The sequence below is a fragment of the Meles meles genome, chromosome 2, assembly GCF_922984935.1.
Source record: "Meles meles chromosome 2, mMelMel3.1 paternal haplotype, whole genome shotgun sequence".
In the NCBI taxonomy this organism is placed as follows: domain Eukaryota; kingdom Metazoa; phylum Chordata; class Mammalia; order Carnivora; family Mustelidae; genus Meles; species Meles meles.
This window is the reverse complement of record NC_060067.1, coordinates 73,836,395-73,848,483: the sequence shown is the minus strand read 5'-3', so window position 1 is coordinate 73,848,483 and position 12,089 is coordinate 73,836,395. Positions and strand designations below refer to the sequence as shown.

At 39.5% G+C, this 12,089-nt stretch overlaps 1 protein-coding gene across 6 annotated transcripts in view; it reads right to left on the bottom strand.

The window, feature by feature from the left end:
- ELF2 (E74 like ETS transcription factor 2) overlaps positions 1–11,794 on the bottom strand; it is a 101,619-nt gene extending 89,825 nt beyond the window's left edge. For 3 of the 6 annotated variants that reach the window (XM_045996992.1, XM_045996974.1, XM_045996980.1), the window contains exon 1: positions 11,530–11,659. The gene's annotated coding sequence lies outside the window, so the exon portion shown is untranslated. Of the gene's footprint in view, positions 1–5,440; positions 5,559–10,104; positions 10,126–11,529 lie in introns of those variants that run through there. The other 3 variants (XM_045996985.1, XM_045996979.1, XM_045996977.1) reach the window with 3 other exon arrangements.
- Positions 11,795–12,089: the final 295 nt, after the last annotated feature.

The window sequence follows — 12,089 nt, the reverse complement described above, 5'->3', positions numbered from 1 at the left end:
CTTCCCACCCCCTGCCTGCCTCTCTGCCTATTTGTGATCTGTGTCTGTCAAATAAATAAATAAAATATTAAAAAAAAAAAAAGAAGAAGAAGACTTCAGAAAGATCACTTTGTGATAATGATGATGAGGACTACATAAAGTTACAGATAATGTAAAACTTCAACTTAAAACTTAGTCTTCAACCCAGCAGCAACTTTTAGAGGATGATAATGATCTGAAATGAAGAGACATCGACCTTATCTTTGTGCTGTAAAAGACATGCCAGGATTAAAATGCTTTATCATTACAGAGTGATATTATGATTGAGTTTAAGTGCTTAGCTATGACACAGTAGAAGAGCATCTCCACTTCCAAAAATTAAGTAAAAATTCATGAAGGCAGTCTTCCTAGAACATTCTCAGCCCATCCAGATCACAAAATAAAACATAAAACATGAATTTGTCCTGGAAGTTTATTTAAGCACACTATTAGAGAACAAAAAAGAGGAAACAATTTACTGATCCTTTTACAAATGAATATATACTTTCTAGTTCTTACTAATTATAATCTAAAATTAAGATAACATTAAATTTCAATTTAGAATGGCACATGTTTAACACAGAACTGAGATGTGTAAGGAGACCTTACTTTTTTACTCATGTACCTAAATGACACCCACTGCAAGGTTATAAACAAAATTACTCAAATTGGACAGCTGACTCATGAAAACATTGAAACTTTGGCCTTCAAGTATAGACAGAAACCAAAGGATTCTGAGATTTAATATCTATTCTGAAATCACCATATTATTTGTTTTATCCTCAATTCATGAATTTAACTTATTTTCTTACATTATTTATAAAGCTTAGCCTTATAATCAATCTACCACAATGTCCCACTAAGTTTCCTCATTATCACTGATTATAGCTGAGTAGAAACCTACAGAACACATAAATTACCACAGAAATTTTTTGGTTTTTGCTCTTTAGCCAAATTTATAACCCAATAATGCAAATTAACATATGCTAATTTGGGAACCAAAAGAAATTAGCCTTATTCTACCTTAAATTAATCATATCAAGGATACTAAAGATATTAGGGAAAAGACAGAATTTTTTTAATTGTCTGGATTTTATCCTGTCCCAAATCATCTTCTTGGCATTCCACTGTAATGAAGTAAAAAGTGAAGAGTGTTTTTTACATGCTTAATGAAAATCTTTCTACCACCCCACCAACACAAACTAGAATATAAACTCCATTGGAACTGAGCCATAGCTATTTTAATCATCATTGTACATTGTACATACACCTCTCAGAAGAGAGTCTGGCACATAATAGACCACAATTTTTTTTTCTTTTTTAAAGATTTCATTTATTTATTTGACAGAGAGAGATCACAAGTAGGCAGAGGCAGGCAGAGAGAGAGGAGGAAGCAGGCTCCCTGCGGAGCAGAGCTCGATCCCAGGACCCTGAGATCATGACCTGAGCCGAAGGCAGCGGCTTAATCCACTGAGCTACCCAGGCGCCCCTAACTCCTGACTCAAGTTTTCTTTTTCTTACTTCCTTCTTCTATTCTACTATCACTAATATATATACATATGTGTCCTTTGTTAAGCCACTTTAAATCATTTTGGGAAAAAATAAGTACCTTTTAACAACTATATCTACAATACTGAATACAGGTGGATTAAATAGTAGTGAATAAAAGGGCGAAGAAAAATATCAGATACCCACTGTAAATCAGTATCAACAAAGAGTTAGAGTAATTTAAAAATACCTTCCAAATTATGATATCTGAGTTGATTTGATATAGCTAGCTTATTTGAAATATATTTTCAATATATTTAAATACTAAAAAACTATCTTTTTAAATTAACACATAATTTTAAAAGCATATATTAAATATTATAGAAAAGTACATTTAATTTTACTTATTTTTATTTATTTATGTGTGAGAGAGAGCACACGAGGCGAGTGGGAGCAGAGGGAATGGGAGAAGCAGACTCCCTGCCGAGCAGGGAGCCCAACACAGGGCTCAATCCCAGGACCCCAGAATCAAGACCTGACCTAAAGGCAGCCACTTAACTAACTGAGCCACCCAAGTTCCCCTAGAAAAGTATATTTAATTTTTTTTCTTTATTTATTTGAGAGAGAGCACAAGCAGTGTAAGGAGCTGAGACAGAAGCAGACTAGACCAGGTGAGGGACAGAGAGAAAAGACTCTCCGCTGAGCAGGGAGCCTTATGTGGGGCTCGATCCAGGGACCTGGGGACTATGACCTGAGCTGAAGGCAGATGTCCAACTGACTGAGCCCCCAAGGCTCCCAGAAAAGTACATTTTAAATATTTAAAAAAAAAATACTCTACATTATAAAGGGAAATATCAGAGGTTACTACTCACTTTATAAAAACCATAGCTTACTTTTTTAAAATAAATAACAGTGGTACTTCGAAAAGGTACTTTACTGCAAAAATTTTATTCACATAAAGCTTTAGTGGACTACATTCCACACTGTCCTAATCAGAAGTAATTTGAATGTCTAATTATTATTTTATGTTACTATTAGTTAGCCAAACAAAAATAACTGACTGTGGCGCCTGAGTGCTTCAGTAGGTTAAGCGTCTTACTTTGGCTCAGGTCATGATCTCAGGGTACTGGGATGGAGCCCTGCTCAGGTGAGAGTCTGCTTGTCTCTCTGTCCCTCCCCAGCTCTTGGGTTCTCCTGGGTTCTGTCTGTCTCTCAAATAAAAAAATAAAATCTTTTAAAAAAATAAAACTGTGACTGCTTTTGCTAGTGAAATAGAGGGGGAAGAAGTTATATTTAGAAAGTCAGTCATCATACAACTAACTACATCATGTTATCTATACCTTTTAGCCCGTAATTATGAACAACTGAAATACTAACATGATAACATGAAACACTAACATGATAATACTAACATGAATTGGTTAAAATTGTTATCATAAGAATCTCTACATTGCTATAACTATACTATAAATTTAAAGTTTTCTAGATATTGGTATTTTATTTTATTTTTAGATAGCTAAATTTCAAGGAAGAAACATCAGGGAAGTTATTTTCCCTGCTGTTCTTTATAAAGCTAAAATCATTTACAGAAAATCCTATATATATTTACTCACACTCAAAAACTATGAGAGAATAAACTACAAACTGAGCTATAAATTAACTCTTTAGTCAAGAATGAAGGTTACTACAGTATTTTCCAATTTTTGTAAATTGTACATTTACAACAAGTTTATTCTGTACTTTCTAGTCTCTAGGCTACACGCTCTTCCAGGTCATCCACAGATTGAATCTTCCTCACCTACAATTACCATCTCAAGTACCACCCCCTCAGAGAGGCATTTCTATCATGGCTCTCAGGTTCTCATTATATTCAATTGCCATGCAGCTCCCCCATCAGTCTCTATTTGACATCACATTACCCTATTTTGTTTCTTCATTGTATTTATCATGAGAATTATCTTACTCATTTATGTTTAATATATGTCTCCTTCACCAGAATATAAATTCCATAAGAATAAGTACTGCATTTATCTTATTTACTACAATCTCTCAAGGATCTAAAATAAATTAATACTATTAATTGTACAGGCTGAGATATTAAATATTAAATGTATTAAATGTACAGGCTGAGATAAAGATTTTGATATTTTGTAACGATTCTCATACATATTTGCTCTCTTAGGCTCCTTCCATTTTTTTTTCTACCCATTAGCACTTACAATGAAAGAATTGGTTAACTCCAAGAAACATGGATAAGAGAGTAGATGTTATACTGTATAAGACCCAAAGTTTGAGAATTAATGGTTATCTTTCAAATTGTACACTGATCCTACATATCAGTAAACATTAGTAATTATAAATAAATTGTTAATTATGTTTAAATTAAAACTATCAGATGAAATTTGGCACTTATGATAATACACATTCATGCATATTATGAAATACAGATGAAAATTATTAAACATAATTTATAAATACAACAAGCATCATTTCAGAATTTAACACATAGTTTAAATATCTTCTACATAAAATGTAATTTTATCTGAAATTAAAGAAATCATCTTTAAAGAACTAAAGGAAAGTATAACTAAAAAAATTGACAATTTTAATAAAGATATAAATATTATATTAAAAAAGAGGAAAAAATAGAAATTCTGGAGATGAAAAATATAATTCAAGTTGAAAGGTTGAAAAGTACAACAACCAAACTTAAGAATTCACTAGCAGAGCTCGATAGCAGATTTGAGATGATGGAAGAGTCAGTGAACTTGGAGACAGATCAACAGAAATCACCAATTCTGAAGAACAGAAAAAAATAATTTAAAAAAATGAACACAGCCTCAGAGACTTATGGGATACTACCAAACACCCAACAAACATGTAATGCGAGTTCCAGAAGGAAGAGGGAGGAAAAAAACAGAAAAAATATTGGAAGAAATTATGATCAAAACTTGCCAAACGGTTGAAAAATATTAATCTATAGATTCAAGTTTAATGAATCCAAAGTAGGATAAACACAAAGAGATCCATACCTAGACATATCATTACTGAAAGCCAAAGACAAATTCTTAAAACTAGAAAGAGAAAAACAACTCATCAGAAACAATGGAGGCCAGAAAGCAGGAGACAACATGGTCAAAATGCTGAAAGAAAGAAAATTTGTAACAAAGAATTCTATATCTAGCAAAACTATTCTTCAAAAATAAAGGCAAAATAAAAACAATCCAAAAAACAAAGACTGAAATAATTCATTGATAACAGCGCTGCCTTATAAGAAATCCTAAAGGAAGTCCATCAGACTGAAAGAAAATTACCAGCCCATAACTCAAATGCACAAAAAGAAATAAAGAGCACCATAAAAGGTAAACATATATGTAAATATAAAAGACTTCTTAATATTTTTTTCTTCTCTAGGGTGCCTGGGTAGCTCAGTTGGTTAAGTGTCATGAGCCCGGGGTCCTGAGATCAAGTCCCACATAGGGTTCCTTGCTCAGTGGAGAACCTGTTTCTCCCTTTCCCTCTGCCTGCTGCTCCCCTTGCTCGTGCACGTGTTCTCTGTCAAATAAATAAAATCTTTGGAAATATTTTTTTTCTTCTCTTAGTTGTTTTAAAAGACATACAATTGCATAAAAAATACAGAACAGTGCTGTCAGGCTTCTAACACATAAAAACTTAATATGTATGACAATACTAACAGATATGATGGGAAGGAAATGGAAGGAAGTTTCTACATTTTACCATAATTAGTCAATCTGAAGTAGACTGTGACAAAGACACATATTTTAATCCCTAGAGCAACCTAAGAAAATAACCTAAAAGACCTAGTTAAAACACTAACAAAGGAATTCAAATGATATTTTGGAAAATATCTATTAACTCCAGAAGGGGCAGAAGAGGACAAGCAAAGAAATAAAAAAGAAATGAGACAGGGCACCTGGGTAGCTCAGTCGATTGAGCATATGCCTTCTGCTTGAGTCATGATGCTGGGGCTGGAATCCTGGGATTGAGTCCCTCCACTCAGCAAGGAGTCTGCTTCTCCCTCTCCCTCTGCCCCTCTCTCATGCATGCTCTCTCTCTCAAATAAAAAAAAAGATATAGTAGATATAAATCTATCGGTGATTACATTACATGTGAACAGATTAAACCCTCCAATCAAAAAGCAGAAATGGTCCCATTTTTTTAAAAAAGCAAAGCAAATATAAGACACATTGTAGACTCAAAAAACAAATAGACTGAAAGTAGAAACATGCGGGGTGCCTGGGTGGCTCAGTTGTTAAGCGTCTGCCTTTGGCTCAGATCATGATCCCTGGGTCCAGGGCTCCCTGCTCCTCGGGAAACCTGCTTCTCCTCTCCCACACCCGCTGCTTGTGTTCCCTTTCTCGCTGTGTGTCTCTGTCAAATCAATAAATTAAATATTTAAAAAATAAAAAAGAAAGTAGAAAGATGGAAAACTATTTGCAATACAAACAGTAAGCTTAAGAGAGCTGGAGTGGCTATACCAACACCAGACAAAATATAACTAGAGACAAAGAGGAATCTTCCTAATGATAAAGGTCACCTATCAGTAAAACAATTATGTATGTAAAGTGTAACTAACAATGCCCCCAAAGCATGAAGCAAAAACTGACAGAACTAAAAGGAAAAATAGACATTCCAATAGTAATAGGGATTTTAATCTGTCTCTCAATAATAGTATGGCTAAACAGAAAATCAGCACAGACATATAAGGCCTGAAAACTATCACTCAACTTGACATGACACCTACAAAACATTCCACACAACAACAGCATATTCTTATCTAGGACATACATATTCTTATCTAGTCCACAGGGAACATTCTTCAGAAAAGATTACATACTAGGCCATAAAATTGTCTCAATAAATTTAAAATGAGAAAAATCATACAAACTATGTTCTCCTACTACGGGGGAATTAAATTAAAAAATCAACAACAATGAAATGTAGGGAATCCCCAAATAATTGGGGATTATTATTATTATTATGCTGTACATTTCTAAATAACCCATAGTCAAAGAAGACATCAAAAAGGAAATTTTAAAATATTTAGTAGTGAATAAAAATTTTATAAAGCAAAACGTAGGGGCACCTGGGTGGCTTAGTTGGTTAAGCAACCAATTCTTAATTTCAGCTCATGTCATGATCTCAGGATCATGAGACTGAGCCCCATAGAGGGCTCCACGCTCAGCACAGAATAGGCTTGAGATTCTTGATCTTTCTCTTTCTGTCCTTCACCCCACTTGCACACACACTCTCTCTCAGATAAGTAAATAAGTAAAAGCTAAGACTATATATTGTATGGTTCCATTGCTATAAACTATCTAGAAAAGGCAAATCCATACAGAAAAAATACAAATCAGTTGCCTGGGACTGGCTTGAAGGGGGTGGGAGAAGGGTTATCTGCAAACAGAGGAGAGGTAGTTTTTGGAGGGCACAGAAATGTTCTAAAAATGACTTATAAGCTTAAACCAGTCCTGCTGTCAGTCTGTGGGAGTCAGGTATTGTGCAACTCACTGAGTCTCTGCTGTCTACCCCCATATTGAAGATGAGCTCTGCCTCTCCATCCCAAGCTAGAGTACCTGGAGCTGGCCTCTTGGCCTTCTGTTGGCCCAGTGTGTAGAGTTCAGCAACTTTATGCAGATAAGCTCCCCTGCCCACGAGCAGGACCTGTCAGTCTGAGGAGATCCTGGGCTTTCCCCTTAGCCAGCTGGGCCACCAGCTTCCCTCCCCTGACTCCGGGGGAGTGTTGGGGGAGGGGGCTGTCTCCCCAGTCCTCTCTCACAGAACTTCCTTTGCTGAATTAAAGTTTGTAAATGCTTTTAAAGATAAACAAACAAGGAAACAAATAAATCTGGCTTGTAATGATATCTCAATCTCACATCTTTATCCATTCATGTATTATTGATGGACACTCAGGTTGCTTCCATATCTTGCCTATACTAAGTTACGCTGCAATGAACACAGAGGTGCATTATCTTTTAAAATTAGTGTTTTCATCTTCTTCAGATAAATCGCCAGAAGTGGGTTTGCTGGATTGTAGTTCTATTTTTAGTTTGCAGAAGCTCCATACTGTTTTCCATAGTACCTGCCCTATTTTGCATTTCCACCAACAGTGCACAAGAGTTCTCTTTTCTCCATATCCTTGCCAACACTTGTTATTTCTTGTCTTTCTGATAATAGCCATTCTAAGAGGTGTGAAGTGATATCTCATTGTGGTTTTGACCGGCATTTCCTTGATTAGTAGTGATGTTGAGCATCTTTTCATGCGTCTGTTGGCCATCTGTCTTTTTGGGGATATGTCTATTGGGGTCCTCTATATTTTAATTGGATTTTGCTTAATATATTGAGTTGTTTTGGATTATTGACACCCCCCACTTATCAGTTACATCATTTACAAATATCTTCTCCCATTCAGCAGGTCCCCTTTTCATTTTGCTTATGGTCTCCTTCACTGAGAAAAAGCTTTCTAGTTTGATGTAGTTCTACTTATTTTTGTTTTGCTGCCTTTGCCTGAGAAGACAGATTCAAAAAAGTATTGTTCAGACAAATGTCCAAAAGCTTATTGCCTATGTTTGCTTCTAGAACTTTGATGGTTTCTGCTTTTCATTTCAGTCTTCAATCCATTTTGAGTTTATTTTCATATATGGTATAAGAAAGTGGTCCAGAAGCACCTGCTGGCTCAGTCAGTGGATATTTGGCTCTTGATCTCAGGTCAAGAATTCAGGCCCCAGGTTGGGCATAGAGATTACTTTTAGGATAAATAAATAAATAAATAAATAAACAAACCCAAGAAAGTGGTCCAGTTTTATTCTTTTGCCATGTAGCTGTCCAGTTTTCCCAGCACCATTTAATGAAGATACTATCTTTTCCCTGTTGTAACTTCTTGCCTCCTCTGTCAAACATTAATTGACCTTGTAAGAATGGGTTTATTTCTGGACTCTATTCTGTTCTATTGATCTATGTCTGTTTTTGAGCAAGTACCATACTGTTTTGACAACTACTATAGCTTTGTAGTATAGACTGCAATCAGGAAGCTTGATATCTTCAGCTTCATTATTCTTTCTCAAGATTGTTTTGGCTATACAGGATCTTTGTATACAAATAAAACTCTACAAATTTAAGGATTATTTGTTCTAGTTCTATGAAAAATGCCATTGGAATTTTAATAGGGATTGCAATCAATCTGTAGATTGCTTCAGACAATATGAACATTTTAACAATATTAATTTTTCTAATCCATGAGTACGGTTTATCTTTCCATTTATTTGTATCATCTTCAGTTTCTTTCATCTATGTTTTATAGTTTTCAGAGTAAGGTCTTTTAACTCCTTGGTTACATTTACTCCTCAGTATTTTATTCTCTTTGATGCAATTTTGAGTGGGATTGTTCTCTTAACATCTCTTTCTGATAGTCCATTATCAGTGTACAGAAATGCAATAGATCTATGCATATTAATTTTCTGTGCTGTGTACATACCCAAGAGAAATGAAAACACAACCACAAATAGTGTACAAAAATGTTCACAGTAGCATTGTTCATAATAACTAGAAAGTAGAAACTCAAATATCCACAAATTAACAAATAACGTGTTATAACCATACAACAGAATATTACTTAGCAATAAAAATAATGACATAGGCTACAACATGAATGAACTCTGAAAACACTAAGCTAAGTAAAAGAAACCAGTCGTGAAAAATCACATGTTGTAGGGATCTACAATTTTTTTAAAGTGAGAACAAGTGCCTGCTCAAGGAAAGAGGGTGGGGGAAGAGAATCTTAAGCAGGCACCACCCCCAGCTCAATCTCAGGACCCTAAGATCATGATCTGAGCCAAAATCAAGAGCTGGATGCTCAACCGACTGAGCCACCCAGGCACTCCTGTATGAGTCTCTTCATAAAAAATGTCCAGAATAGATAAATCTGTAGAGACAGAAAAATCAGTGGTTGCCTAGAGCCAGGGATCTTGGGGGGAAAACGAGAGTAACCACTATAGGATTCCTTTTTGGAATGAGGAAAATGTCCTAAAATTAATTATGATGATAGTTGCACAACTCTGAATATATTAAAAACCACTAAGTTGTACACTTTAAATTGGTGAATTGAATGGTATATGAATTATATCTCAATAAAACTGTTACCCAAAACAAAGCAAGAAAACAAAAACAAAAAAACCATGGGCGTACAAAGCCATCAATACTGGTAGGCCTGCTACATCCAAAGTTACCAACCTATTATTTAGAACACAAAAATCTCGAAGTTATAAGTACCTTCCAATCATACTCTCTTAAGTTTGTAAATGTGTGTGTGTATGTGTGTGTGTGTCAGAAACTAGAAGCAATGATTAATCAAAGTAATTAAATCACTAACCTTAAAAAACAGGTTGACATTAAATATTCAAATTTCAAATGCCCGAAATATTTCTATTTTCTACTTCATGTGTTTACGAGGAGATAGCTCGATGATATTCATATAAACGCGCTGCACAAACTGTGTGGCCCTTCCTGTTAACGTTAATCATTCCTGAATTCTTCAAATGTAACTCAGTAATTTCCAGGCTCATATAAAGTTATTTTTACCTTTTAAAGAAAAAGAAACTCCAAGACGCAAATATCCAATCCTGCCTTAGTGAAGAGTACATTGTTCCGTGATTTTGGCACTATTCTGTGATTACGGCACTAAAGAAAGGGCATAATTTACCTCTTTATAGTGACTCATAGGTAAAAAGAAAAGCAAATCTGATTACCAAACACAAGATTACTGTTTTAATTAAGATTACCGAATTAAAATTAAATCACACAGCTGAAGTAAATGTTCATGAAGGGGGGAAATTTTACAGTTTTCGAACGAAGTGCTCCCCCCTCGCTCATTTAAACTAGTACTAATAACTTAAAGAAAGACTGTTCTGCAGCGAATCTAGGTCCTAGAAAGAGAGCCCAGGATGCTGGCACATAAGAAACACCAGAAACTGGGCAATCTGGATTACTCTTGGCCTTATGGAATATTTTCTGTCTTTTACCGACACGGAATAAAAACGCCCGACTGGAGCGGGGGGTGCGGGGTGGGGGTTCGGCTACTCAACTCGCAAAGCTGCTCCGGCCGTCAGCACCAGCCCTAGCAGAGCCCTCACCGTTCCTTTCCCGCGCCCCCAAACATCCAGTAGCACGGTCCCAAGGGGACAGCTTTTCCAAGAGAGGATCCAGAAGGCGGCCACCGGACGCGTGTTACAGAGCCCGTTTTTGTTTTGTTTAAAAAACAGATTCCTATCACAGCCAAGCCTCCCTAACCCCGGGAAAACTGGGGGAAGTGGCAGCAGGGGGCCGGCGTGGAAAGCGAGAATAAAAGAATAACCGAGTACAACCTGCCATGCAAGCGAGCCGCGGAGAGAAGGAAAGGTAAGAGGCGGCGATAAGGCCCGACGAGGAAGGAAACTGCTCTCCAGTCCTCCACGCCACCCCGCGCGGCCAGAGACTCCCAGGTCCCGCCCCGAGCTCGCTGCCCTGCCCCGGCGCCGGCCGCATCCTCCCGCCCTACCAGACCCTCCCAGGACGCGCTTCCTCCGGAGCCGGACCCCCGCCCTGGGCTCCCCGCGGGATAAGGCGGGTCAGTTCTGTCCGCTCCTCCGCAGAGGTGACTCGCGCGGCGATGTAAACACAGCGAGACCAGCTGCGCTCAGCCCATCCCCCCCACCCCGCCGGGGTCCGTAACCTCTTCCCTCAGCCCTGCCCCGCGCCCCGCGCTCCCCGCGGGCAGGCGAGCAGCGCGCCTTCCCCTTTCTCCAAGTCCCGCTTCCCGACCGTTGCCCGGGGGCACTCAGCCCCCTTCCCCAGCTCCCAGCCGTTGTCACCGCCACAGCCTCCGGAAAACCCTCGGCAAACCCCGGAGCAAACAACACAGGCGCGGGGCGGGGGTGCGGAGGGAGGAGGCGGCACTCGGGACAGCGAGGCTTTATCACCGCGCCCTCCGCGCTCCCTCCCACCAGCCTCGGCTGCTCGCGCTCTTACCTGCTCTCCGCGTCGCCTGGGAAGACCACGGCGTCGCTTTCCCTCCCGGCAGGGCCGCGGACTAGCACCGCCGCCGCCGTTGGCCGGGCGTCCCGAGGGAGCCGGGGCCTCCCCGGCAGCCCGAGCCGCTCCACTGGGAGAGGAGGAAACAAAACAGCGGCGAGCCGCCCCGCGCAGCGCCCCCCGCCCGCGCCGCCCCACCGATCCCCAACCGCCGAGGCGACGGCGGCGACACAGAGCCCGGCGCGGGGAGCAATGGTGGCCCCCGCCCTCGCCCCGCTCCCGGCCCCCTCCCTCCACCCCCCGCCTCAGCTCCTCCCCCTCGGCCTCCTGCCGCCGCCACCAGGACACTCGAGTCCGCCTCCCCCACCCCGCCCGCTCGGAGCGCTCCTCCCCTCCCCACGCGGCGAGGGGGGGCGGCACCGCCAGTCACAGCAGCGTCTGTCAGACCGGGGCCGGCTATTTATACCCCGAGGGCCTCACTGCCGCCGGCCCTCACCGATCCGCCAACCTGCCTCAGTGGCTCTCGATTCTCGCCCGCCCCTTATCCCCCAACTTCT